General features: G+C 42.4%; 1 long non-coding RNA gene across 1 annotated transcript; it reads right to left on the bottom strand.

Annotated features, from left to right (window-relative positions):
- Window positions 1-837: 837 nt before the first annotated feature.
- LOC140195952 (uncharacterized) lies at window positions 838-27,542 on the bottom strand. The gene is made up of 3 exons (XR_011885578.1): window positions 27,435-27,542; window positions 12,321-12,364; window positions 838-2,090 (listed from the first exon to the last, which is right to left on the bottom strand). It is a non-coding gene; the product is annotated as an uncharacterized lncRNA (long non-coding RNA).
- Window positions 27,543-27,919: the final 377 nt, after the last annotated feature.

Raw genomic sequence — 27,919 nt, 5'->3', positions numbered from 1 at the left:
TTCAGGAATAGTTGTTATCCTGTAACCATTAGGCTCCTGAACCAGCATGGGTGGGTTAACACTTACCTTGACACTGAACTGACTCCACAGCCTGTACATAGAACATAGAAATATACAGTACATTACAGGCCCTTCAGCCCACAATGTTGTGCTGACCATGTAACCTACTCTAGAAACTGCCTAGAATTACCCTCTATTTTTCTAAGTTGCATGTATCTAAGAGTCTCTTAAAAGACCCTATTCTATTGACCTCCACAACCGTTGCCAGCATTCCACGCACCCACCACTCTATGTGTGTGAAAAACTTACCCTGACATTCCCTCTGTACCTTCTTTCAAGCAGCTTAAAATTTGGCCACCTTGCATTAGCCATTTCAACCCTGGGAAAAAGCTTCTGGCTCACCACACGATAAATTCACTTTCAGGGACTCTGGCTTTGTTATATATGTTTTTTTCTATGGATTCTATTGTATTTCTTTATTTTCCTGTAGGTGCCTGCAAGAAAATGAACTTCATATGATATATGATATATGTACTTTAAAAATAAATTTACTTTGAACTTTGAACGTCTGCTTAACTTACGTCAATTCATCAATGCCACCTGGGAAAGAATTTATTGCCTAATTTTATTAATGTTGCTACAGAAGAAATTTCCACCTGATATTTGTGAGTGAAGATTATGGAGGGGACACTCCAACAGAAAAATCTGATCATTGAGATGTAAACTTCACGCAGAGAAGATCTGTTCTTGGACGTGAATTGGAAGGGTTAATGACACAATTGTGATCAAACTGGTAAATATTTTATTTTTAAGATCACTGTCTTTCTTTTCCACAGAACAAATTACACTTGTACCTGGTGATTTTTCAGATAAGAAGGAACTCTAAAGAGGAGGAGTGAGCAAGAGTGTGGTCAAAGAACCTCCAAGAGGACCACAACCTTGTCATGGTTTGGGGGCTTGCTTTGGCTCTTGGTAGGGTCACCCATGCCAAACAGGTTAAAGGACAGAGGTCAGTCGAAGAGTGGTCCACTGGTCCTCCAGGTTTGGGGTTTCAGCTCAGGGCTAAAAACCCTGACTGGTAAAACAAAACTGTTATGGAAACAGCAATGAAAAATCTTTCCACATCTGAGTGGCCAAGGACAGACAGAAATGGAGGACCTTCATTGCTGCCCTAAATGCCACCGTCGTAACGGTAATTAAGTGAGTAAGTGGTCGAAGAAAAAGATGTCAGTACCTTTAGAACTCAATGATATACTGAAAAAAATGGATTGAGGAAGAGGTGACAGGCAGGTGAGAAGATGTAACAGGCCAGGAGGGGAGGAAAAATATATTTTACCAGAAGGAGAAATGATATTCATGCCATCAGGTTGGAGGCTACTCAGACGGAATATAAGGTGTTGCTTCTCTATGGCTGAGGACTGCCTCCTCATGGCACAAAAGGAAGCCATGGACCAACATGTCAAAATGAGCACGGGAATCGGAATTAAAATGTTTGGCCACCGGAAGTTCCGCTTTTGACTAATGGAATGGATGTGCCTGATGAAGCGTTCCCCAATTTACACTGGGTCTCACCAACGTAGAGGAGGCCACATGGGGAGCACCAGACACAATAGACGACCTCAGCACGTTTGTAGGTGAGGTGTTCACCTGGAAGACCTGTTTTGTAACCCTGAATGGAGGTGAGGGAGGAGGTGAATGGGCAGGAGTAGCACTTTGGCCGCTTGCAAGGATATGTGCCGGGGGAGGTAAAGATGTGTTTGGTGGTGGGATCCCTTTGGGGATGTTGGAAGTAGTGGAGAATGAAGTGTTTGATGCAGAGGCATAGAAATTGAATGCTTGATTATCAGATAATCACAATAGGACATTACATTCACCAAACCATCAACAGAGAATACGATACTGTTCCCTATACCATGTAAGTAATCAGCTGGGTCCAGAAATAATTGCAATTCTTTGTAAGGTAACTAATTAACCAGTTTATGGTTGGGGTAACTGAGGGAGATCACCGTCATTTTCAGCAATTCGTATTCAATGTTCCTTTCTTGAAATTGGAAGTGCCATACGTCCCTTTGAAAACTTCCTGAGGCAAACTATACAGGCAACAGATGCATATAATTAATAATCTTGAATCATTAGAACACATATTAATCATACTTCTGATGCTGTATAATAAATTACTCATATGACACAACTTTCAGCTAAATGTCATTAAAAAAATCTGAAAAGAAGCAAATTAATTCTACATCAATCTCATCTTTATGTTATATTTGAGCAAATGATTGTATTAATATGGAAAATAGAGATTCATGCTGATAGATCTACTAGACCATATCTTCTGTATGCCCTAGCATTCATTCCAATCATTGGAGGATAGTATGTCATTCTCTCATGAAGGCTGTGGGATATCTTCATTTCTGTCAGATTATCTTCCACAGGTGAGGATCATTGTGTCTTGCAGGCTCCATGTAAAATTTAAATTTATGTTGCCATAAAACTTCTGATGTTACCCATAACAGAAAGTTGTTCATTCTCTGATTCAGGATCTGTCACTAATGAGGCATCAGGAAAAAATAGTTCCATGAAAGCTTCCAAGCTCACTAAAAGAAGAGAATCCCTGACAAATAATATATTTAGTTTGAACTGGGTATTGAAGGTTGCAGAATGAAGTGATTTGAACACATCTGCTTTCCTCCTTTGTTCCTCAGCATTGCACTCGCCATTACAGGTGTGATACACTGAGGATTCTCTTTATTTTTTTGTCCAATAAAGAGACTAATTGGTCAATCATTTTTGTCCCTGCAAAGTTTCTGACAAAGGTATGTTTCAAACATAATATGCACGAAAAGAACATTTCTGCTGAAACCATTTCTCGTCAACATTAGTTTCAAATGTCAATGAATGAAGCATATTGGTGAGATATAAGGAATGTTGCAACTTTGAAACTCAAGATCTAGTGGCTGAGGGAATATAATATTATCTAGGGGACAGAAAGCAGAAAATTGTGGTGGATTCCAGTTCTTAGAATGCAATGGTGTCCCTCAAAACACCTCTCACTGATATATTGTGTACTAATCAGCTAGATCTGGATCATTCATCATAATTTGCATATCCTATCAGTGATAACCTGAAGGTTTTAAGTGGAAGCATTCATTATTCAGGAACAAGTAATTTTACATCTTTTTCATCTGAAAATCAACTATTAGCAGATTGTAATAAAAGTATCTAATCATGTACTCTGGAAACAAAATTATTGGTTTCTTACAGCCAGTGTTCAGGTATTTTTTTGATTTTTCTCTTTGTGGATAATTCAGAAAGTTTAAATAAATCTACACAACAAAGCAGTGAGAAGCACAGAGAGTATTTTCATCTCCATGGCTTTCTGAGAATATTTGATATTCCTCGAACCTAAACATTTTTCATTACCCTGCATGTTAAAATAATTTCACAATCAACCAGATGAAGTGTGTTTTCAAGTACTTACAGTTTTGTTTATCAGTAAAATAATGCTTTAATTACCAGCATATTAACATTAGTATCAGTTAATTCCATTAGTTTGGATCTGTCTATTATGATTTTGCCTAGTCTCTGCTGTGGAAGAATTTTAAAGCTATTAGTTATTTGTCAATCTCAGGCACCTCTGATCTTATGTTCTTTTACACATAACGAAAACAAAGTTGTGTACTAAAATGGCAAAACCTGTCTAAAAATAGAAATTAATTAGCAACCCACTGATTATTCTGACAAAATTTAGCTGCTAATTACAGTTTTGACAGAAGGAGAAGACATCACTCAGAGAGTCAGATGCACAGTAATTACTTAATAGCCTGGCACAAAAATATGCAACTAAGATGCTAAATACAAAATAAAACACATTTTACATTTTTTAAATGAATCTCTGATAATTCAAACCTTTGACAAACTTTACCAATCAGAACTTTCAGAAGGGCCACACTGAATGAAATTTGCTGCTTTTGTACCCTACGGGTTGATCCTTATTTATATTCCTGGCAGTTCTGGCCCAAATCCACACAAGAAAATTAGGAACACCCACAGCTTGAATTGAACTCTTTACGTGTAACTGCTGCTGTTGTATCCACCAGTAGAATGTATAGGTATTTCCTCTGTTTATCGGATATTTCTCTGAATCCTACACTAATAAACCAGGTCATTTGTGATTCTGATAATTTCCTAAACTTGCCTCTGGCAGTGTCCACCTATCAGCGTTAATCTGCTACAGACATAGAGGACAGGAAAAATCACCAAACCTGGAAGTTTTCCCTGGATGTAGAGAGGGCACAACAGCAATTAGAGCTTAGATGGTGAATTGTATATCTCCACTGCAGAACACTCCAGTAGCCTAATGGCTGCTTGCCACCATTTGAAGTCATTTCACTATTTTAAAATGTCTCATATAGTCACTTATAAAATGTTCCCAGTTAAATTTCGCCCACCACTACTACACACTGTTGCTGGATTCCGGTCTCCCTTTCCCCCACTACTACTGTCTACTAGTACCTCCAGGCTAAGACTTTAATGCTGCTGCTAGACCCCCAGTCTCCCCTTCCCCCACCACCACTCTGCAATCCTGTGTCTCTCAGGCCCCACCATCATCTCTTGGGTCCTCAGAGCTCTATCTTCCTCCCACTCCACCTTCCCTGAACACCCATACCCTCCTCTCCACTCTGACACCACCAGCTGCCTTCCCCCCTCCGATCCCAGCTCTAATCCTTGCCGTGTCTTTCCCATTCCCTCCGACCTTCCCCTCTCTGAGGCAGAATGTTCTGTCCTCACCTTTGTCCCCCTTCACTCACACCTCAGTGAATTCCACGCCCGCCACAACATTGAGCTTTTCTTCTGTTGCCTCCATCGATGAGCCCACTTCTTTGGCAAGGATTCCACACCCCACACTGATGACCCCCCCCTCCACCTTCTTGGACATCCCACTCTGGTTCTCTGCCTGCTCTGGATCTTTTCATCTTGAATTGCCGAAAAGACATCAACCATCTCGACTTCAGCACTCCTCTCATCTCCTCCAACCTTACCCACTCTGAGTCCACTGCCCTCCACTCTCTCCGCACCAATGCCAACCTTACCATCAAACCCACAGACAAAGGGTGTGCTGAGGCCAGGCAGCAACTGTCAGACACTTCCTCATACCTACTGCTCAAAGAGAATTCCACTCTAGACCATCAGAAAATTGTCTCCAACACCATCACTGATGTCATCCACTCTGGAGAACTCCCATCCACTGTCACCAAACTTAGTTCCTTTACCCTGCACTGCTTGTTTTTACCTCCTACCCAAGATCTTCAAACCAGACTGTCCAGGTAGGCTTATTGTCTCTGCCTGCTCCTGCCCCACTGAACTCGTGTCCTCATATCTCAATTCCATTCTATCCCCCTTGGTTCAGTCACTTACCAACTATATCCGTGCCACTTCTCGTGCCCCCGATCTCCTCAGTAACTTTCAATTCCACCTCATCTTCACCATAAATGTTCAGTCCCTATACATTTCTATCCCCTGCAAGGAGTTGGTATATTCTCTCTGTGACTGTGTGGGTTTCCTCTGGGTGCTCCAGTTTCTTCCCATAGTCCAAAAATGATCCAGTTTGTAGGTTAATTGGGCATTGTTATTTGTCCCATGATTAGGCTAGGATTAAAAAGTTGGAGGATTGCTGGAAGGGCCTTTTCCCCACTATATCTCAATAAATAAATAACCAAGAAGGCCTCAAAGCTCTCTGCTTCTTTCTTGACAAAAGAATCAGCCAATCCCCCTCCACCACCACCCTCCTCCATCTGGCAGAACTGATCCTTACCCACAACAATTTTTCCTTCAGCTCTTCCCACTTTCTCCAAACTCAAGGGATAGCCATGGGAACTCACATGGGCTCCAGCTATGCTTGCCTCTTCGTTGGCTACGTAGAACGGTCCATGGTTTGAAGCCTTCCCCGATTATACCCCACAACTCTTCCTCACTACATTGATGACTATATTGCCACTGCTTCATGCACCCAAGCTGAGCTCATCAATTTAATCAACTTTGCCTCTAACTTCCACCTTGCCCTTAAATTTACCTCATCCATCTCTGACACCACCCTCCCCTTTCTTGACCTCTCTGTCTCCATCTCTGGAAACAAACTGTCAACCGACATTTTTATAGGCCTACTGATTCCCATGGTTGTCTCAACTATCCCTCTTCCCACCCTATCACCTGTAAAAATGCTATTCCCTTTTCTCAGTTTCTTTGTTTCTGCCACATCTGTTTCCATGATGCGACTTTCCATTCCAGAACATCAGCGGTGTCCTCCTTCTTCTAGGAACAGGTCCCATTATTGATGCTGCCCTCTATTCCATCTCCTCCATTTCCCATACATCTGTGTTCACCCCATCTTCCCACTGTCGTAATAGTGATAAAGTTTCTCTTGTCCTTATCTACCACCCCTTGAGCATCCACATCCAACACATCATTCTCCATGACTTCAGCCATCTCCAAAGAGATCTATTTTTCCCTCCCCACCAAACTCCCTCCTGGCATTTATCCCTTCAAGTGGTCAAAGTGCCCATACACCTCCATTCAGGTTTCCAGGCATTCCTTCCAGGTGAGGCAACACTTCTCCTGCGACTCTGCTGGGGTCGTCTAATGTGTCTGGTGCTCCTGATGCGGACTCCTTTACATTGGTGAGAACCGTCATAAATTGGAGGAATGCTTCATCAAGCACCTCTGCAGCATCCGCCACAAGTGGGACTTCCCGGTGGCCAAACATTTTAATTTCCATTCCCATTCCTGTTTTGACATGCCAGCCTGTGGCTTCCCCTTGTGTCAAGATGAGGGTACCCCAAGGTGGAGGAGCAACACCTTATATACTGTTTGGGTAGCCTCCAACCTGGTGGCATGAGTATCAATTTCTCTTTCTGGTAAACATATTTGTCCCCTTCCTTTATTCCACACTCTGACCTTTTACCTCTTCTCACCTGCCTATTACTTCTCCCTGGGTCCCCTCCTCTTTCTCTTTCTCCAGCCCTTGACTTTCCTACCCACTTGGTGTCACCTGTCACCTTCCAGCTAGTCTTCTTCCCCTCCTCCCACCTTATTATTCTGGCATCTTCACTGTTCCTTTTCAGTCCTGAAGAAGTGTCTCACCCCAAAATTTTGATGATTTATTCATTTCCATAGATGCTGTCTGACCCGCTGAGTTCCTCCAGCATTTTGTGTGTGTTGCTTTGTATCTCCAGCATCTGTAGACTTCCTCATGTTTTTAGGATAATAAAAAGTATTACAGAAGTAAAACATTGAAAAATCAAAACAAGTTCACAAGGTGGAAATTGATTAGATATATAAATTGAGAGAACTCTCAAAAGAAGCAAAAATTATTCCTGCATTTATTTATTTGCTCAGGCTCAATAGCCTGACACGAGTTGTGCTTTTTATGACGTATATCCTTGGTGTACTCAAAGTGCATCTAGATCATCTACTTGGCATGTCTGTGTTCCATTGCTGGACTCAGTGGCAACTGCAGAGCAGGGAGTAAGATGTCATGCTTTGGAGATGAGATGAAAAGTGAGTAAAAGGCTGGTTCTCTATAGAACCACCAGTTAAAGCTGAGTATAATCCAATCCAATAATTCATTTCATAAATACAATGTTTAAGTGGCTTTATGAACAGATATCTACTTTCATAAATTGGACAATTTAACATGTTTATTTTATTACTCCTCCTGGACTCTTCAACATACTGTTTATTCTTAGGATGACAATCCACCATCAAAACATTTCCAAATATTGTTCGGCAGTTTTGTTAAGTGCGGTGTAAAAAGACACGAGTTATCTCAGCATCCAATTTTCACATATTTTGCAATGGCAAAGCATTGCGCCTCATCCAGACTTCTCAGCTGAAACTGGGTCTCACCATCTGAATCTAAACATGTGCTCTGCCAGTATGCATCGTATAAATTTGACACAATGAAGTGGTTTGCCACTGAGCTGATGCTTTTCCTTTCATATTCATTCAGGCCTGAAATTATATTTTACTGTTTAGATGTTTTGTGTTTTTTTAAATCAAGATTTACACACAAGGTCACTTGATTCTGAAATATGCATAAAATTGTTATCATTGATGGATCTCAAGTTAGAAGATTTTTAAATCCTTTTTTTCTTACTCTTGAACCCTAGGATGTGGAGGAAATCTTTTAAACCTCACACAAGGTTTACCGGTGAACAACCTTATCATTGTTATCACCTGCATCTGTCCTCGAGTACCTTCTGTACTTCTGCATTGTGGTGCATAGGCATTGAAACCAGGATTGCATTGACACTTATACTGGGGTTAGCTGTTGGATCCAATTAACCAGCAGAATAATCCAGTGTGATGATATCAAAAATTGAAAGGCATGGTTTGGTTGTATCATCACTACAGTCAGAGTTCTGTAACCACTTATTTCTCCTCACCTAAAGTTGCTCTAACACATGAACGTGGATAATAAGAAAAATTAGCCTCATAATTACTCTACCTATTGTCTCAACTGAAAGGGGCATAAGTTACACAAAGCTCAGTGATATTAAATTAGCATAATTAGCTATTGTATCTGGTGTGATAGTATAATGATAGTTACTGGACTAGTATCAGGTGACCCAGTATGTCAGAGTGAAGTAGTGAACTTAAATTCCACTTTACTAGTTAGGGCATTTAAACTCAAATAATTAACCAGATGAAGAACTAGTAAAAATATTCTAACTGACTATTCTATAAGCTCCTTTGGTTCACTAATGTGCTTCATTAAGAAAACCTGCTGTCTTTAGCTGGTTTGGTTTGTGATCCTGAACACAGTGAAGTGGTGGACTCCTATCTGCTTTCTAAGCTGGAATTCAAACAGGAATATATTCTCATTAATTATTTGTCATTTGAATCATCTCATATATCAAAGTGAATTCACATAGGAAAAGCTGAAACAATCATACAAAGCTTAATTATATGTCAGAAGACTTTGGTTAATTCTAGGTATTGAGCTTATTGTAATGAGAACATTGACTTGACTCAATACGGAGGGGATTTATGCAATGAAAATGCATGACCCAAAATTTATGTATGTCCTAATGCCTATAGTTTAACTATTATAAATTGTTTAGGTTAAAGAGGATAACCTTGATTTTATCTAATATAACATTTAACTATAAATGATAGTTACTGTTGGAACACACAAAGTATTGGAGAAACTCAGCAGGTCAAGCATCATCTAGGAAGAGGAATAAAGAGTCAACATGTCAGGCTAAAACCCTTCATTAGGACTGGAAAGGAAGGGGAAGGAGTACAAGCTGGCAGATGATAGATGAAACCAGCTGAAGGGGGAAACTAAGTGGATAGGATAGGGGTGATGAAATAAGAAGCTGAGGGGTAATAGGCAGAAGAGGTAAAGGACAGAAGAAGAAGGAATTTGATAGGAGAGCACAGTGGCCAATGGGAGAAAGGGAAGGAGGAGGGGCACCAGAGAGAATTGAAGGGGAAGGGAGGAGAAAAAAGGGGAGAGAGGAAGCCAGAATGGGGAAAATAGAAAAAGAGAGAAGTGTTACAACCTCAGGTCATCAATAGAGAATTCTGAGAGCTCTGAGGTTTTCTTTTGCTGTTGTTTTTCTTTGTATTCTCTATGTTCTATTAATTATAATTATTCTGTATTGTTGCCCTTTTGGTTTTTTATGTGTTTGAGTTAGGTCTTCTCTACTTTACATTTAAGTTGGAATTGTACTTGAATACTTTGAATTAATTCTCCTTGAGACTTTGCAGGTGTCTAATTAAGTATCCTTAGACTTTTGTCTCTTATCTGAATGGCTACTTGTAAGTTTGCTAAGAGTCTGGGGATTTAATTAGCTGAGCATGGATTGAAGTGTATGCAAAGGGGTAGAGCTTACGCTTCAGGGCTTGGTGGTCCTGATCCTTGCTTTGTGAAGTTGTGGCTGAGTTATCCAAGACCTTATAAGTTCTACTGTTTTGTTTTGTTTTGTTTTGTCCCATTTGTTAATAAGATTCCTAATTTTGTTTAACTCTTCTGAGTCTCTGTATAATTCTGCACTTGGGTGCAAAAATGCATTGTGACAAGAGGGGGTGGGGGGGAGTTCTGGAAGTTAGAGAAATTGATGTTTATGCCTTCAGGTTGGCGGCTACCTTGATGGAATATGAGGTGTTGCTACTCCAATCTGAGAGGTGACCTAACACGGCAGTATATATGGATATAGAACGATGTGTCGGAATGGGAACAGGAAGTCAAATTGAAATGGGTGGCCATTGGAAAATCTCTTTTTTTTTTGGTGGACAGAGTGAAGGTGCTCAATTAAGCAGTTCCCCAATCTATGTTGGGCCTTACTGATGTAGAGGAGACTATACTGGGTACACCAGATACAACAGATGACCCCAAAAGGCTCACAGGTGAAGTGTCATCTTACTTGGAAGTACTGTTTGGGGTCCTGAATGGTGGTGAGGGAGGAGGAGTCAGGACAAGTGTATCACTTGCCCTGCTTGCAGGGCTAAGTGATGGGAGGGAGATCAGTGGGGATGGACAAGTAGACAAGGGAGTCATGTAGAGAGCGATCACTGCAGAGAGTGGAGTGAGAGAAAGATGTGTTCAGTGGTAAGACCTTGTTCTAGATGGTGGAAGTTACAGAGAATGATGTGTGGGAAGCAAAGGTTCTTGGCGTGGTAAGTAAGGGCAAGAGGAACTCTATCCCTGTTATGGCGGTGGGAGGATGGGGGTGAGGGCAGGTTGCAGAGGAATGCAGGTGAGGGCAGCATTGATGGTGGTGGAAGAGAAGCCCTGTTCTTTGGAGAAGGAGGGCATCTCAGATGTTCTAGAATGGAAAGCCACATCCTAAGGACAGATGTGGCAGAGATGGAAGAACTGAGAGAAGGAATAGCATTTTTACAAGTAGCAGGGTGGAAGAGATGTAGTCAAGAGATCTGTGTGAGTCAGTATGCTTAAAAAAAAAATCAGTAGATAGTTTGTCTCCAGAGTTAATTGCTGTCCTAACTAGAAGTAGAATGTTTTAGCTTTATATTGGCAAGTAGCTCCTTCCCCACAACCCACTATTTGGCAATCAAACTCTGCCAAGACTTTTCAGTGCAACTTGGTAGCTGAAGAATGGGAGATCTCCAGCTGAAGAAATCATAGTCTTTCCTAGGATCCTTGGCTCAATCTGAGACACTTGGTGTTTGGGAGATCAATTTGTTTAACCTTGTTCTTAGCCCAAAACACCACTTGTAAGGCAGTAATTGAAGCTGGATGGTCCTACCTTTTGGATAAAAATTATACATTCCTTTAAAATGTTTCAAACCAACACTTTCTCCTAAATGATTTATATGGAATCCCATATGAGGTTTCTCAGTGTTGTCCCTTTTTACCTTGGATAGGCTGGTAAGTGTGGTGGACCTTACTTCAGAAAAGAACTGAGATGGGAGATGTCACCAAGGATTTCTTTGTCAATAACCTGTGAATTGATGCTGTCAGCACATACATGGAGGCAAATCACATGGTACCAACTCAGTCTCATTATGTATGGAATTAGGCCTGTTGGCAATAACCGTCAAGCACCCATCTAGAGTCTACATTCAATTTTCAGTGAGTAATTAAGGTACCAACTCCAATGTCTTTGAGACGTGGGAGGAAACTGGAGCACCCAGAGGAAGAGCATGTAAACTTCACACAGACTGTGCCAGAAGTCAGGATTAAATGCTGGTTATTCGAGCTGCGGGCTAGGATCAACCTACTATACTATACTCAATCAGGACTTCATTGGACAGTGAGCAATGTATTTTACAGTTGCAAACTATTGAAGGATCATGGCTGGATGCCCATTTTTAAAGTTATTCAATGTTTCATCTACAGTTTTCTTTACGTACTGTTTATTATCCATCTGTCAGATTTCTACGTGACTTTGACATGTTTTCACAAGGGAAGTGTTACTGTATAAGTAAGTTATTTTAGTCACTGCTCAGTAAACAGTGGAATCACATTCAGCTACTATTTAAAAGATTGATTTAATATTTGGATTGTTCAGAAAAGTTTGTTCCTGTGTAACAAATTATGTTGCAAACTTTTGTCAGCGGTCTCGCAGCTTCAGGAAATCAATCACTCAGCTCAATATGTCACAACCACATACTCTGCACGTCCTTGCAGGCGGGCTGCGGAACTGGTTCAACAATCACACTCGTGAGTATGCATGTTCCAGTCAATTAATGTTTCATTTTGAGGTATTTAACTCCCACTACCACCTCCCCCACCCCTGTTCCAGTCTTGTCAAGACAACCAAAAGCATAGCGACGCGATACTTCTTGCTTACCTTTGTCTTTGTTCTGGGAAAGAAGACTGCCATTTTGATTGACTCTGTAAAGGAGTGATATTCATTTAGTATTAAATTACTGCTTCCTAGCCACAGTGTCAGCATTAGCTTCCAGTTTTAGAGTTTTACTTAATGGCCCTGTTGGACCAGCATTTATTGTTTTTCCTTTAATTCTGCACAGTTCTTATTAAAAGTCAATGAACTGTTCATCTGCTTCAGTGTCTCTCCCTCTACACTTGGAGCAAAACTGCACACTTGTGTCACAATGTGAACAGGGAATTTAGTGATACAAGCCCAAGAGGCAGATTTCTGATCTGTGGAGTTTACCAGTTGCTGATGTAAGAAAGAATAAAAGCAGTAGACGGAGGAAAAGGCTCAAACTACATTTTTATCAACATACATGTATGTCACCGTGTACCAACCTGAGATTTATTTTCTTGTGGGCATATTCAATAAATACAATAACCATAATAGTGTCAATGAAAAACTGCACCTACAGACAATAAGCAGTGTGGAAAAGACAACAGACTGTGCAAATACAAAAACAAAATTAGTAATATTGAAAATCTGAGATGAAGAATCCTTGAAATAGAGTCCATAGGCTGTGGGAACAGTTCACTGATGAGGCCAGTGAGGTTTTCCCCTTTGGTACCAGAGCCTGATGGTTGATGAGTAATAACTGTTCCTGAACCTGTTGCTGTGAGTCCTGAGACTCCTGTGCTGCCTTCCTGATAGCAGCAGCAAGAAGAGGGCATGGCCTGGGTGTTGTGGGTCCATGATGGTGGATGTTGCTTTCCTGAGAGTGCTCTGTGTAGATATACTCACTGGTGGGGAGGACTTTACCCATAATGCTCTGGGCTGTATCCTTTACTTTTTGTAGGATTTTCCCTTCAAGGGCATTGGTATTTTCTTTCCAGACGGAAGCAGCCAGTAAATATTCTCCAAGACACATCTATAGAAGTTTGCCCAAGTTTTGGTTGTCATGCGGAATCCTTGCAAGCTCCTAAGGGAGCAGAGGAGCTGCTGTGCTTTCTTCATAATTGCATTTATGTACTGGACCCAGGACAGGTCCTCTGAAATGACAACAATGAGACATTTAAAGTTGCTGTTCCCCTCCACCGCTGATCCTTTCAGAGCTGTCTCAAAGGTCTCTGGTTTTCTCCTCTGAAGTCAATAACCAGATCCTTGGTCTTGCTAACATCGAGTAAGAGGTTGTTGTTATGACACCACTCAGCCAAAGTTTCAATCTCCCTCATGTCGATTCCTCATCACCTTTGATTTGGCCAGTGGTATCATCAGCAAACTTGAAAATGGCATTGGAGCTGTGCTTAGCCACACAGTCATAAGTATAAAGTGAATAGAACAGGGGGCTAAGCACACAGCCTTATGGTGCACCTGTGCTGATGAAGATCATGGAGGAGATGTTGTTGCCAATCCAAACTGACAAGGGTCTGCAAGTGAGGAAAGCAAAGATCCAGCTGCATAAGGAGTTATTGAGGCCAATGTTAGTTGTGCAAATATTGTTTTATTTACATATAGTGGACATCACTGGTATTGCTAGCACTCCTTGCCAAACCCTAAATGCACCTAATTTGCAGAGGTGCTCAAGAGTCAACAATGACGGAAGGCCTGGAATAACATAAAAGCCACATCAGAATGTCAGATTTTCTTCTCGAATTCCAAGTTTATTGTCGTATAGGCACAGAGCAACCACAGGAGCATCAAAGGCACATAATGTCAGATAAACAATGATTACAAGTAAAACACATGGTAGATTGGATCAGCAAGTTGGTGGCTGGCACCACGATTGTGGGTGTAGTGGATAGAGAGGAAGATGATCAAAGCTTGTGGCAGGATCTGGTCCAGCTGAAAAATGGCAAATGGAAATTAATGCAAGCAAGTGTGTGGTGTTGCACTTTGGGAGGACAAACCAGGGTAGGACTTGCACCGTGAACCGTAAGGCACTGAGAGGTGCAGTAGAACAGAAGATCTTGGGAATACCAATCCATAATTCTTTGAAAATGGCATCACAAGTAGATGGGGTGGTAAAGACGGCTCTTAGCACATTGGCTTTTATAAATCAAACTACTGAGTGCAGGAGTTGGGGAGTTATGTTGAAGTTGTATGAGATGTTGATGAGGCCCAGTTTGGAGTACCGTGTGCAGTTCTGGTCACCTGCCTGCAGGAAAGGTATCAATAAGATTGAAAGAATGCAAGGAAATTTTACAAGGATGTTGCCGGGCATTGGGTTGTAGGGAAAGCTTGAATAGGTTTGGAATTTATTCCCTAGACTCAGGGGATGTGATAGTGTGGAACGAGCTGCCAGTGCAAGTGGTGCATGCAGGTTTGATTTCAATGTTTAAGAGAAATTTGGGTAAGTACATGGATGGGAGAGGTATGGAGGGCAATGGGACTAGGCAAAATAATAGTTTGGCTTGGACTAGATGGGCCAAAGGACCTGTTTCTGTGCTGTAGTGCTCTATGACTCTATGATAGCTTACTAATATTTTATTATGATGCTCTCCTTTTACATTTTGAGATACAGGGTCCTTTCTATCAAGGAATTAAATATAAGACTTCAATCCCCAGTGAAAATAATATGAAACATGAAAATTTGTCTCAGAGGTCTGTTCACTCCTCGTTATATATCTTATAGACCTGTCATGCTGGCAGGCAAATTGGAGCAGATCCAAGTCACTTCTCAGGCAGGAGTTGCCAGCCTGTCAAAGCACTTCATCACTGGGGAGGTAGGTACTTCTGGTCAAAAGTCATTGAGGCAGTCATTTCTTCTTAGGCACTGGTAAGAGTGAAGCTTGCTGGAAGCTGGTGAAAGAGATATGGAGTTAATGCTTTCAAGTCAACACATGTTGGTCAGAACTGGTAAAAAGAGAAAACAAATTAATTTTAAGTTTTAGAGGTATAGAAAGAACAAATAGAATATCTCATATAGCTGAGATGAAGGTTGGATTATAAAAGATTTAATGGGACAGATAGAAAGAGCAAACTTTATAAAATGATTGCAGGTGGAGGGTGAGAATACAAACAAAAGAATACGAGAGTTGCAAAATGCAGGAGATTCCTAGCAGGAGAGTCTGTGCTAATGACAAGAGCACAGCTGAGCCAAAATCACAGATGGAAAGCTTAGAACAGAAAGTCAGTTCTGATACAAAGTAAGTATGTTATCTGAAGGTGTAGGATTCAATAATGATTGCATAAGGAAGCAAATGCCTAAATGAAAGATGAAATTTAATTTCTCTAGCTTGAATTAGGGTTAACAGTAGCAGGAGACCACAGTTAGAGGGTCGGAGTGAGAGTAGAATGATGATGGAAGTGGTAGGCAACTGTGAGCTCTGAGACATCCTTTCAGACCAAATGCAGGTATTCTTCAAAACAAACCTAATTTACTTTTGGTTTCTCCAATGTAGAGTGGATCACATTGTGAAAACCAAATGAGATGCACTACCCCTGGAGAAAAGGACGTGAACTTCTGCTTCACTTGAAAGAGTTATTAGGTCCTCTGTGTTGAGATGGGAAGAAGTGAATGAACAGATGTCACTTTCTTCTATGGTTGCATGGGAATGTGCTGTAAGAAGGGGAGCGGCTAGCGGAGATGAAGAGTGGACCATGGAGTGATGGAGGGAACAGTCTCATTGAAGTATGTAAGACCATAAGATATTGGAGCAGAGTTGGGCTATGTGGCCCATTGTGTCTATTCCACAAATACTGAAAGGGGAGGGGAGGGAAGGGGAAGACGTGCCTATTGGTGGAGAATTGTTAGAGCTGGCTGAAACTGTGAAGAATGATCTGTCAAATGCAGTGAAAGGTGAGATGAATTTTATCCTTCAGATTTGGTCAGTGGCCAGGGATGAGAGGTTCAGACTGTGAGCAAGGCAGGTATGGAGATCTCAGAGGTAGTGCTGGAGGGGCCTCGGCCCTTGAGCTAGTGCAGCAGGTATGAGATTATTTTTCCCTGTGGGGAAAAGAATGGAGGCTGTAGGAAGGTAGTAATGGGGGATAAAGAAATGGCGGATGGATTTAATAAGTATTTAGCATCAGTCTTTGCTGCGGAAGACACTAACAGTCTCAGAAATTTGAGAGTGTCAGGGCAGAAATGAGTGTTGTTGTTATTACTAGGGAGAAGGTACTTGGGATGCTGAAAGGTCTGAAAGTAGATGAGTCATCTGGACCAGATGGACAACACCCCAGGGTTCTGAAGTGAATGGCACCAACAGACAACACTACAAGTGTGACAACCTCAAACCAGATTATGAAACAACTCCTTTTACGTTGTCTTTTTTATTTCAGATGTGGTTCTGCTACTGTTGGAGCCTGTTATCTACGTTCTGGTCGTATGTTAAGTCTTACCAGAAGTCCAGGTGTAACCCATTGTGAGAGTGAAAAGGCAATTGCAAGTCAAGCTAGAGACAGAATTGGATGCAAGACCCCTGTGGCAGTTTGTATGCTATTACTTCCAAAAAGGCGAAACAGGGCACCACGGTAGCATAATGGTTATCATGATACTATTGCAGCTCGGTGTCAGAGGATACTATTACAGCTCCAGTTTCCTCCCACAGTCCAAAGATGTACCGGTTTGTAGGCTAATTGGTCATTGTAAATTGCCTGTGATTTGGCCAGGGATAAATAGATGGGTTGCCGGATGGCATGGCTCATTTGGCACAGCCTGTTCCATACTGTATCTCTAAGTAAAAACACGAACCTAACAACAAAATGGCAATTGTGCTTTATTTCCCCAATATCTTTTATGCATGCTTTGAGAGGGAGAATAACCCTACACCAGTGTGAATTCCCAAAGCCTCCAGCGACTCTGTGATCTGTCTTGGCGACTGGTCAGAACATACTTCAGGCCTCAATGGTATACATGGCAGTGTACTGAAAACATGTGCTGACCAACTGGCTGGAGTTTTCAAGGGCATAATTTCCTCAGTCTAATAATCAGGCTTCAAAAATTGGGCCTCTATATCTCCCTCTGCAACGGATCCTTGACTTCCATGTTAGGATACCACAGACAGCATGAACTGTGAGCAACATCTCTCCTGGCTGACTATAAAACAGGCACACCTCAAGCATGCATGCTTAGTTCTTTGCTCTCCATTCTCTCTTGACTGTGTGGCTAACCAAAGCTGAAATGCCATCTATAAATTTGCAGATGATAGCAATGTTGTTGGCAGAATCTCAGATGGCAATAAAGAGGTTTTACAAGAGAAGAAGTTCAGCTGGTTGAGTGGTGTCGGAACACTAACCTTGCATTCAGCATCGGAAAGACAAAGGAACTGATTGTGGATTTCGGGAAGGAGAAATTGCAAGAACACACACCAATCCTCACTGAGGTATCAGCGGTAGAAACGGTGAGCGGCTTCAACTTGCTGGATGTCAGCACCTCAGGATCTATCCTTGGTCCGACATGTTGATGCTATCATAAAGAACGCATTTGTTAGGAGAATGAGGAGATTTGGCACGTCACCAAAGACTACAACTTTCCATAGGTATATGATAGAGACCATCCTGACTGGTTGTATTGCAGCCTGGTATGCAGCCTCCAATGCAATGGCTCAGAAAAGGCTACAGAAGGTCATAGACATAGCCAGATCCATCACGTACACAACGCTCCCCACCATCGAGGAAAATTTTAAGAGGTAGTGCCTCAAGTAAGTGGCATCCATCATTAAGGAACTTCACCATCCAGGACATTAATTCTTCTTGTAACTGCCATCACGGAGGATGTACATTATCCTGAAGAACCTGAATGATTTAAGAGCAACTTCTTTCCCCCACCATCAGATTTCTGAACAGTCCATGAACCAATTAACAGTAGATTGTTGTTCTTTTTTTTTGCGGTACTTATTTATTTTGTAATTTTACTGTATGTCTTTGGACTATACTGCTAGCACAAGACAAAAATTTCATGTCATATGTTAGTGATCAATCTCATTATGATCGCAATTCTGCTAATGGTACATTCTGAAAAGATTCCAAATCAATGGAATATTCAGATTGATTCAATGGACTACTGATCTTACTTACAAATACATTATGGAAGTTCTGTGAAAAGGCAGATCATTTTCCAATTTTCTGTTTATTTCTAGGTGCCTGTTTGTGATGTAATAATATCTTTATGCCTAGCATTTGCGTATCATTTCAGAGTTGAGAGTTAGTGTGTTAAAGTCAAAACTATTACTAGACTTCCTCAGCTAGCTGTGGGAGCTGCAGGATTTTATCACCTCCACTTAGCATTGCTTTTAGTAACAAGGTCAAGAGCAGTTAGGAGGGGGAAGGGGAAGAGTCAGGTAATAGAGAGTACCCCGGTGGCTGTGCCCCTTAACAATAGGTACTCATGTTTGAGTACTGTTGGGGGGGACAGCTTACCTGGGGGAAGCGACAGTGGCCGTGCCTCCGGCACAGAGTCTGGCCCTGTAGCTCAGAAGGGTAGGGAAAGGAAGAGGGGGGCAGTTGTGATAGGGGACTCGATAGTAAGATGGTCAGATAGGCGATTCTGTGGATGCAGTCCAGAGACCCGGATGGTAGTTTGCCTCCCTGGTGCCAGGGTCCAGGATATCTCTGATCGTGTCCAAGATATCCTGAAGTGGGAGGGTGAGGAGCCAGAGGTCGTGGTACATATAGGTACCAATGACATAAGTAGGAAAAGGGAAGAGGTCCTGAAAGGAGAATATAGGGAGCTAGGAAGGGAGTTGAGAAAAAGGACCGCAAAGGTAGTAATCTCGGGATTACTGCCTGTGCCACGCGACAGTGAGAGTAGGAATGCGATGAGGTGGAAGATAAATGCGTGGCTGAGGGATTGGAGCAGGAGGCAGGGATTCAAGTTTTTGGATCATTGGGACCTCTTTTGGCGCAGGCGTGACCTGTACAAAATGGATGGGTTACACTTGAATCCTAGGGGGACCAATATCCTGGCAGGGAGGTTAGCGAGGGCTACTGAGGTGACTTTAAACTAGAGTGGTTGGGGGATGGGAATCAAATTAAAGAGACTAGGCGAGAGGAGGTTAGTTCACAACAGGGGGATGGGAACCAGTGCAGAGAGACAGAGGGGTGTAAAGTGAGGGTAGAAGCAAAAAGTAGTAAGGAGAAAAGTAAAAGTGGCAGGCCGACAAATCCAGGGCAAGCATCAAGAAGGGCCACTTTTCAACATAATTGTACAAGGGCTAAGAGAGTTGTAAAAGAGCGCCTGAAGGCTTTGTGTGTCAATGCCAGGAGCATTCGTAATAAGGTGGATGAATTGAAAGTGCAGATTGTTATTAATGATTATGATATAGTTGGGATCACAGAGACATGGCTCCAGGGTGACCGAGGATGGGAGCTCAACGTTCAGGGATATTCAATATTCAGGAGGGATAGACATGAAAGGAAAGGAGGTGGGGTGGCGTTGCTGGTTAAAGAGGAGATTAACGCATAGAAAGGAAGGACATAAGCCGGGAAGATGTGGAATCGATATGGGTAGAGCTGCATAACACTAAGGGGCAGAAAACGCTGGTGGGAGTTGTGTACAGGCCACCTAACAGTGGTAGTGAGGTCGGGGATGGTATTAAACAGGAAATTAAAAATGTGTGCATAAAGGAACAGCAGTTATAATGGGTGACTTCAATCTACATGTAGATTGGGTGAACCAAATTGGTAAAGGTGCTGAGGAAGAGGATTTCTTGGAATGTATGCGGGATGGTTTTTTAAACCAACATGTCGAGGAACCAACTAGAGAGCAGGCTATTCTAGACTGGGTTTTGAACAATGAGGAAGGGTTAATTAGCAATCTTGTCGTGAGAGGCCCCTTGGGTAAGAGTGACCATAATATGGTGGAATTCTTCATTAAGTTGGAGAGTGACATAGTTAATTCAGAAACAAAGGTTCCGAACTTAAAGAGGGGTAACTTTGAAGGTATGAGACATGAATTAGCTAAGATAGACTGGCAAATGACACTTGAAGGATTGACAGTGGATATGCAATGGCAAGCATTTAAAGATTGCATGGATGAACTACAACAATTGTTCATCCCAGTTTGGCAAAAGAATAAATCAAGGAAGGTAGTGCACCCGTGGCTGACAAGAGAAATTAGGGATAGTATCAATTCCAAAGAAGAAGCATACAAATTAGCCAGAAAAAGTGGCTCACCTGAGGACTGGGAGAAATTCAGAGTTCAGCAGAGGAGGACAAAGGGCTTAATTAGGAAGGGGAAAAAAGATTATGAGAGAAAATTGGCAGGGAACATAAAAACTGACTGTAAAAGCTTTTATAGATATGTAAAAAGGAAAAGACTGGTAAAGACAAATGTAGGTCCCCTACAGACAGAAACAGGTGAATTGATTATGGGGAGCAAGGACATGGCAGACCAATTGAATAATTACTTTGGTTCTGTCTTCACCAAGGAGGACATAAATAATCTTCCAGAAATAGTAGGGGACAGAGGGTCCAGTGAGATGGAGGAACTGAGGGAAATACATGTTAGTAGGGAAGTGGTGTTAGGTAAATTGAAGGGATTAAAGACAGATAAATTCCCAGGGCCAGATGGTCTGCATCCCAGAGTGCTCTAGGAAGTAGCCCAACAAATAGTGGATGCATTAGTGATAATTTTTCAAAACTCGTTAGATTCTGGACTAGTTCCTGAGGATTGGAGGGTGGCTAATGTGACCCCACTTTTTAAAAAAGGAGGGAGAGAGAAACCGGGGAATTATAGACCGGTTAGCCTAATGTCGGTGGTGGGGAAACTGCTGGAGTCAGTTATCAAAGATGTGATAACAGCACATTTGGAAAGCGGTGAAATGATCGGACAAAGTCAGCATGGATTTGTGAAAGGAAAATCATGTCTGACGAATCTCATAGAATTTTTTGAGGATGTAACTAGTAGAGTGGATAGGGGAGAACCAGTGGATGTGGTATATTTGGATTTTCAAAAGGCTTTTGACAAGGTCCCACACAGGAGATTAGTGTGCAAACTTAAAGCACATGGTATTGGGGGTAAGGTATTGATGTGGATAGAGAATTGGTTAGCAGACAGGAAGCAAAGAGTGGGAATAAACGGGACCTTTTCAGAATGGCAGGCAGTGACTAGTTGGGTACCGCAAGGCTCAGTGCTGGGACCCCAGTTGTTTACAATATATATTAATGACTTGGATGAGGGAATTAAATGCAGCGTCTCCAAGTTTGCGGATGACACGAAGCTGGGCGGCAGTGTTAGCTGTGAGGAGGATGCTAAGAGGATGCAGGGTGACTTGGATAGGTTGGGTGAGTGGGCAAATTCATGGCAGATGCAATTTAATGTGGATAAATGTGAAGTTATCCACTTTGGTGGCAAAACTAGGAAAACAGATTATTATCTGAATGGTGGCTGATTAGGAAAAGGGAAGGTGCAACGAGACCTGGGTGTCATTATACACCAGTCATTGAAAGTGGGCATGCAGGTACAGCAGGCAGTGAAAAAGGCAAATGGTATGCTGGCATTTATAGCGAGAGGATTCGAGTACAGGAGCAGGGAGGTACTACTGCAGTTGTACAAGGCCTTGGTGAGACCACACCTGGAGTATTGTGTGCAGTTTTGGTCCCCTAATCTGAGGAAAGACATCCTTGCCATAGAGGGAGTACAAAGAAGGTTCACCAGATTGATTCCTGGGATGGCAGGACTTTCATATGAAGAAAGACTGGATGAACTAGGCTTGTACTCGTTGGAATTTAGAAGATTGAGGGGGTATCTGATTGAAACGTATGAAATCCTAAAGGGATTGGACAGGCTAGATGCAGGAAGATTGTTCCCGATGTTGGGGAAGTCCAGAACGAGGGGTCACGGTTTGAGGATAAAGGTGAAGCCTTTTAGGACTGAGATTAGGAAAAACTTCTTCACACAGAGAGTGGTGAATCTATGGAATTCTCTGCCACAGGAAACAGTTGAGGCCAGTTCATTGGCTATATTTAAGAGGGAGTTAGATATGGCCCTTGTGGCTAGAGGGATCAGAGGGTATGGAGGGAAGGCTGGTGCAGGGTTCTGAGTTGGATGATCAGCCATGATCATAATAAATGGCGGTGCAGGCTCGAAGGGCTGAATGGCCTACTCCTGCACCTATTTTCTATGTTTCTATGATGTCCTTCCCCTAACTTTATCTTCCATGAGTTTGCAATGGCACGGTTGGGAATGAATATTTTAAATTTTATTTTGTGTCCATATTGACTATGTTTGCTGTACAGTAGCTAAAATAACACATCTCTCCTTTCAGCTTCTTTGCACAGTGCATTGAAGCACCACAATCCACCACATTAAAAAAATACTTAAGTGACACTGGAGAGGAGCAACATTTGTGTTCAGCTCCCAGGGGAATCGTCTAGTGTTCCCCTTTACAAATATTACAGTTGAAATCTGCAGCTACGGACATTGCTGTTAAGTAACTTACAAGCTCTTTTCAAGCTGTTTAAAAGAACTAACAATCTTCAGAGACTGCAGATGTTTTACAGACTCCTGACCATGTAGGAAGTGGGTGCTGCAGCTGGAGGCTCAGGAGAGGCCTTCACAGAGATGTGGCTCTCCTCTAGAATTCTGGGCACAGTGACCCAGACTGAGGGCTTCACCATCCACTGCATGGACTGTTTAGCAGCATCAAGTAAAGGCAGAGGTGGCTACATGATTAACTCTTCATGGTGCATAGACATGGTAAATTTCCCTCTGTCCTTCTCCCTTAACCTAGAACATCTAATGGTCAAGCGTTATCCACTGTCATCCTGGTAGCAGTGTACATTCCATCCCGGCAAACATCAACCTGGTACCGGAGGAGGGGAGCACAGTCATTAACAGTCACAAGACAGTGCTCCTTGGTGCCTTCCCATTCATTGCGGAGGACTTCAACTAGGCAAGCTTGAAGAATTCCTTGGCATACTACCACCAATATGGCCCTGTGGAATGAGAGGAGCCAACATACTTGATTGTTATGAAGAATGCTTACCATGCCATTCCACATGTGCATTTTGGTAAGTCCAATCACCTGACATATTGGCAGAGATTGAGAACCACAACATCAGTGGAGGTGCGGTCAAGCAAGCTGAAGGAGCATTTCAGGACTGTTTTGAATTGATGCACTGGACCTTATTCAGGGATTCATCTTCAGATCTGAATGAATATGCCATTGTCGTCACCATCTTAATCGAGACCTGCATGGATGAACGTGTGTCATTGAGCGCATAGCAAGTTTTTCTTGAATAAACCAGGTTATTATCAGTCTGCTGGGACAAGATTTGTGGTGTTCAAGTCTGGCAATCCGGAATCCTACAAGAACTCCAGATATGATCTACAGTCAGCCATTATGACAACAAAAAGACCTTTTCATGTGAAGCTAAAGATACAATTGAATGCATGACAGCTGTGGCAAGGTTTGCATGATGTCACTTCCTTTTCAGAAAACTTTACTAACATAAATAGTAGTGATATTTCACTCTCCATCGAGCTCAATGCCTTTTATATACACCTTAAAAGGGAGAATAGCATTATACCTGTGTGAATCCCCATAGCATCTGATGGCCCTGTGATCTGTTTCAGAGGCTGACATCAGAACATCCCTCAAGAAGGTGAACCCTCGCAAGGCATCAGGTTCTAACGGTCTATCTGGTAGGCATCCAAAATCTATGTCAACCAATTGGCTGGGGTGTTCAAGGACATCTCCACCCTCTCATTGTTCGGTCTGAGGTTCCCACCTACTTCAAAAGGACAGCAGTCCCACTCATGCGCAAGAACAACAGCGTGAGCTGCTTCCATAACAGTGGCACTCACATTTACCATTATGTAGCATTTTGAAAGAAGGTTATGGATAGAGTTAACTCCTGCCAGAACAAGGACCCATCCCACTGCAATTCGTCTACTGCTCAAAGTGTCTATAGCAGACGTAGTCTTACAGGTTCTCTTCTCTGGAGCACTGAGGCAAAAGCAAAACATGTCTAAACCTGGGCCTCTGTACTTCATTCTGCAACTGAGTCTTCAATTTCCTCTTTGGAAAGCAAAGTCAATACAGATTTGTGAAAACATCTCCTCCTCACTGACAATCGACATGGGTGTACCTCAAGGATGTGTGCTTAGCTCACTGCTCTGCTCTCTTAAACTCCTGTTTGTTTGGCTAAGCATAGCTCAAATTTATAAATTTAAAGTTTAAAGTTCAGATTTCAAAGTTCAAAGCACCCTTCAGGACCACTAATATACGGAAAACATTTGGCCCAGACAACGTACCTGGTTTGGTATTGAAGACCTTGTGCTAATCAACTGGCTGGAGTGTTTTGAACATCTTTAACCTCTCCCTATGGCAGTCTGCGATACCCATATGCATCAAGCAGGCTTTAATCATGCTGGTGCCCAAGAAGAACGTGGTAACCTACCTCAATGAATATTGTTCAGTGGCACTTGCATCAACCATGATGAAATGCTTTGAGAGGTTGGTCATAAAGCATATCAACTCTGAGAAGTGACTCGCATCCTTTCCAATTTGCCTATCATCACAATAGGTCAACAGCAGTTGCCATTTCATTAGCTCCTCACTCAGCTCTGGAACTCCAGGATAATGAAGATGCACATGTCAAGATACTCTTCATCGTCTACAGCTCAGCATTCAACATTATCATCATCTCAAAATTCTTCATTAAGCTCCAAGACTTGGGCCATGATACCAGCCTGTGCAACTGGATCTTCAATTTCTTCACTGGCAGACCCCAGTTAATACGGTTTGGAAACAGCATCTCCTCCACACTCACCATCAGCACAAATGCACCACAGTGCTGTACGCTTAGCCCACTGCTCTGTTCGCTTTATACTTGTGATTGTGTGGCTCAGTAAAGCTTCAAAGCCATATTTAAGTTTGCTGGTGACACTCTGTTGTTGGCTAATTCAAAGGTGCCGATGAATCATCATATTTTTAATTTTCCAATTTAGTTGAATGGCGTCATAACAACAACCTCTCACTCAACATCAGCAAAACCAAAGAGCTGCAGGTTCTCATTAGGGGAATGGAATGGGGGGGGAGGAGGAAGGGGAGGAGTGTGGAGAGGGTCAGTAGCTTTAAATTCCTTGGCATAAACTTATCAGAGACTCTGTCCTGGCACCAGTGTATAAGTATCACCATAAAGAAGGCATGACAGCACCTCTACTTTCTTGGAAGTTTGCATAAATTTAGCATGTCACCAAAAATTTTGTCAAAATTCTATGTATGCACAGTGGGGAGTATCCTAACGGGTTGCATCATGGCCTGCCATGGAAACACTAATGCCCAGGATTGAGAGAGGCTACAGAAAGTGGTGGAAGCAGACCAGTACGTCACTGGCAGAACCTTCCCCACCATTGAGTATGTTTACTTGGAGTGCTGCCACCAATAAAGGCATCCATCAGTAAAGACCCCCACCACCCAGACCGTGCCTCCTTCTTATCCAGCAGGCAGTGGGTAGAGAAGCCTTGGGTCCCTCACCAACAACAAGTTATTATGCTACAACCATCAGGCTCCTGAACCAGTATAGATAAATTCAATCACTACTACTTTGAACTGATTCTACAACCTCACTTTCAAGGTCTGTTGTAACTCATGTTCTCAGCATTACAGTCTTATTTACAGTTTGTCTTTTACATGGATTGTTTACCAGTCTTTGATTATGCATTTTTTTGAAAATTCAATTGTATTTCAGTTAATGCAAGGGAATGAATCTCATGGTTGTATATGGTAATATGTGGCCAAGTGGTTAAGGCGTTCATCTAGTGACCTGAGAGTTGCTAGTTCGAGCCTCAGCTGTGGCAGCGTTTTTGTGTCCTTGAGCACTTAACCACACATTGCTCTAGTGTCTGTGCGAGGAGTGGCGCCCCACACAGGCTTCCAATCTGCGCCTGGTAAGGAATGAAAATGCCCGACGCAGGCCTCTCATGGTCTGAGTCAACGTTCCCTCCCCTACGTACTTTGATAATAAATTTACTTTGGCCTTTTATTACCCTCAACCAGGAGGCTCTTGAAGCAGAGAGGATGACTTCACTCACCCCAACACTGAACTGATTCCAGAATCTATGGACCCTGTAACTCCTGTTCTTCATTTTTATTGCTTATTTATTTCTATATTTTTCTTCTTTGTGTATGTCTTTTACACATTGGTTGTTTGTTCTTCGTCTTGTGCATGTCATGTTTACTGGGGTGGCCTGGTAGCATAGTGATTGGCACAATGCTTTACAGTACCAGTGACCTGGCTTCAATTCTCAATGCTGTCTGCCAGGAGCTTGTACGTTCTCCCCGTGACCATGTGGGATGTACAGGTTGGTAGGTTAATGAGCCATTGTAAATTTTCCTGTGATCAGGCTAGGGTTAAATTTGGGAGTTGTTGGGTAGCACGGCTCAAGGAGCCAGAAGGGCCTATTCTGCACTGTATCTCATTCATTAAACAAACAATGAATCTCAGGGTAGAATATGGTGATATTTCTGTACTTTGATAATACATTTTCAACTCTGTCATTAAAGCCTCTTGCAAATTTCTATAGATGTACAATGGAGAGCATATTCTATGAAGCACAATGTTCTTCATAGTTCAAAGGTTCATTTATTATCAAAGTATCCAACTCTGAAATTCTTTAGTTCTCTGGGTAGCCATGACACCCCCAAATCTCTCCTCCTGCACAAAATCCAAGCAAAAATGATCAATACATCACCCCCCAAGACCCCCTCCTCGCACAAAAACATGAGAAGATTGGGTGAAAAAATACAGAATATAAAAATTACAAGTCTGAAAAAAGTATTTTGTTTAAAGTTCAAATCCAAAATGCAGAAAAAAAATCTGGACACTGTTCTCCGTAGTGGCAGGCTCTCCCCTTTGTGATACAGAGCAACCGATCAAAAGGCAGGCAGCCGGCGCTGCACCCGCTTCGACACTTCAATATCCCCCGTCTCTTCAAAGGCAGGCAGCCGGCGCTGCACCCGCTTCAACACTTCAATATCCCCCGTCTCTTCAATCAGCGAAATGGAACCAAACAGCGGTTTGCGTCCCGTCCTGCAGCCTGCTGGCTGCGAGGTTCGCGCATGCTACCCCTGCCTCTCGAAAATCTCTTGGAGACTGCAGAGCACTGGAACACCAAAACGCGTCCCAAACTGCCGCACTCACCTTGATGTTTCTGTCTGTCTGTCTGTATCTTGTTTTACGGTGGTTGGCATCCAGCTTAATGGTGCATTACCGCCACCCTCTGCTCCAGAATGTGCACTAGACATACATTCTAAATCCCTTCACCCAATTTTGCGCGCGCATGCGCGCGCACACACACACACACACACACACACACACACACACACACACACACACACACACAAACCTACACTTCACCCTCCCATCTTTGACCATCCTAGTATCCTATTCCTGTTTATTCGTCATATTCTATAAAAAAAACCCCTGTACCCCTTAAAAACGCCAAAAATACCTGGACTTGTGCTCTCTCACCTATGCCCAGCAACCCTTTTAATGTGAATTCCTGCATCCCCAACTCCCTTAATTTATTTCTCATCATCTCTCTCTGTATCCCATATTTCCTGCAACACAAAACTACATGTTCTACTGACTCCTCTTCCTGACATTCCTCACACAATCCTGTCTGG

The sequence above is a fragment of the Mobula birostris genome, chromosome 4, assembly GCF_030028105.1.
Source record: "Mobula birostris isolate sMobBir1 chromosome 4, sMobBir1.hap1, whole genome shotgun sequence".
Lineage (NCBI taxonomy): Eukaryota > Metazoa > Chordata > Chondrichthyes > Myliobatiformes > Myliobatidae > Mobula > Mobula birostris.
This window is presented reverse-complemented; position numbering and strand designations above follow the sequence as displayed.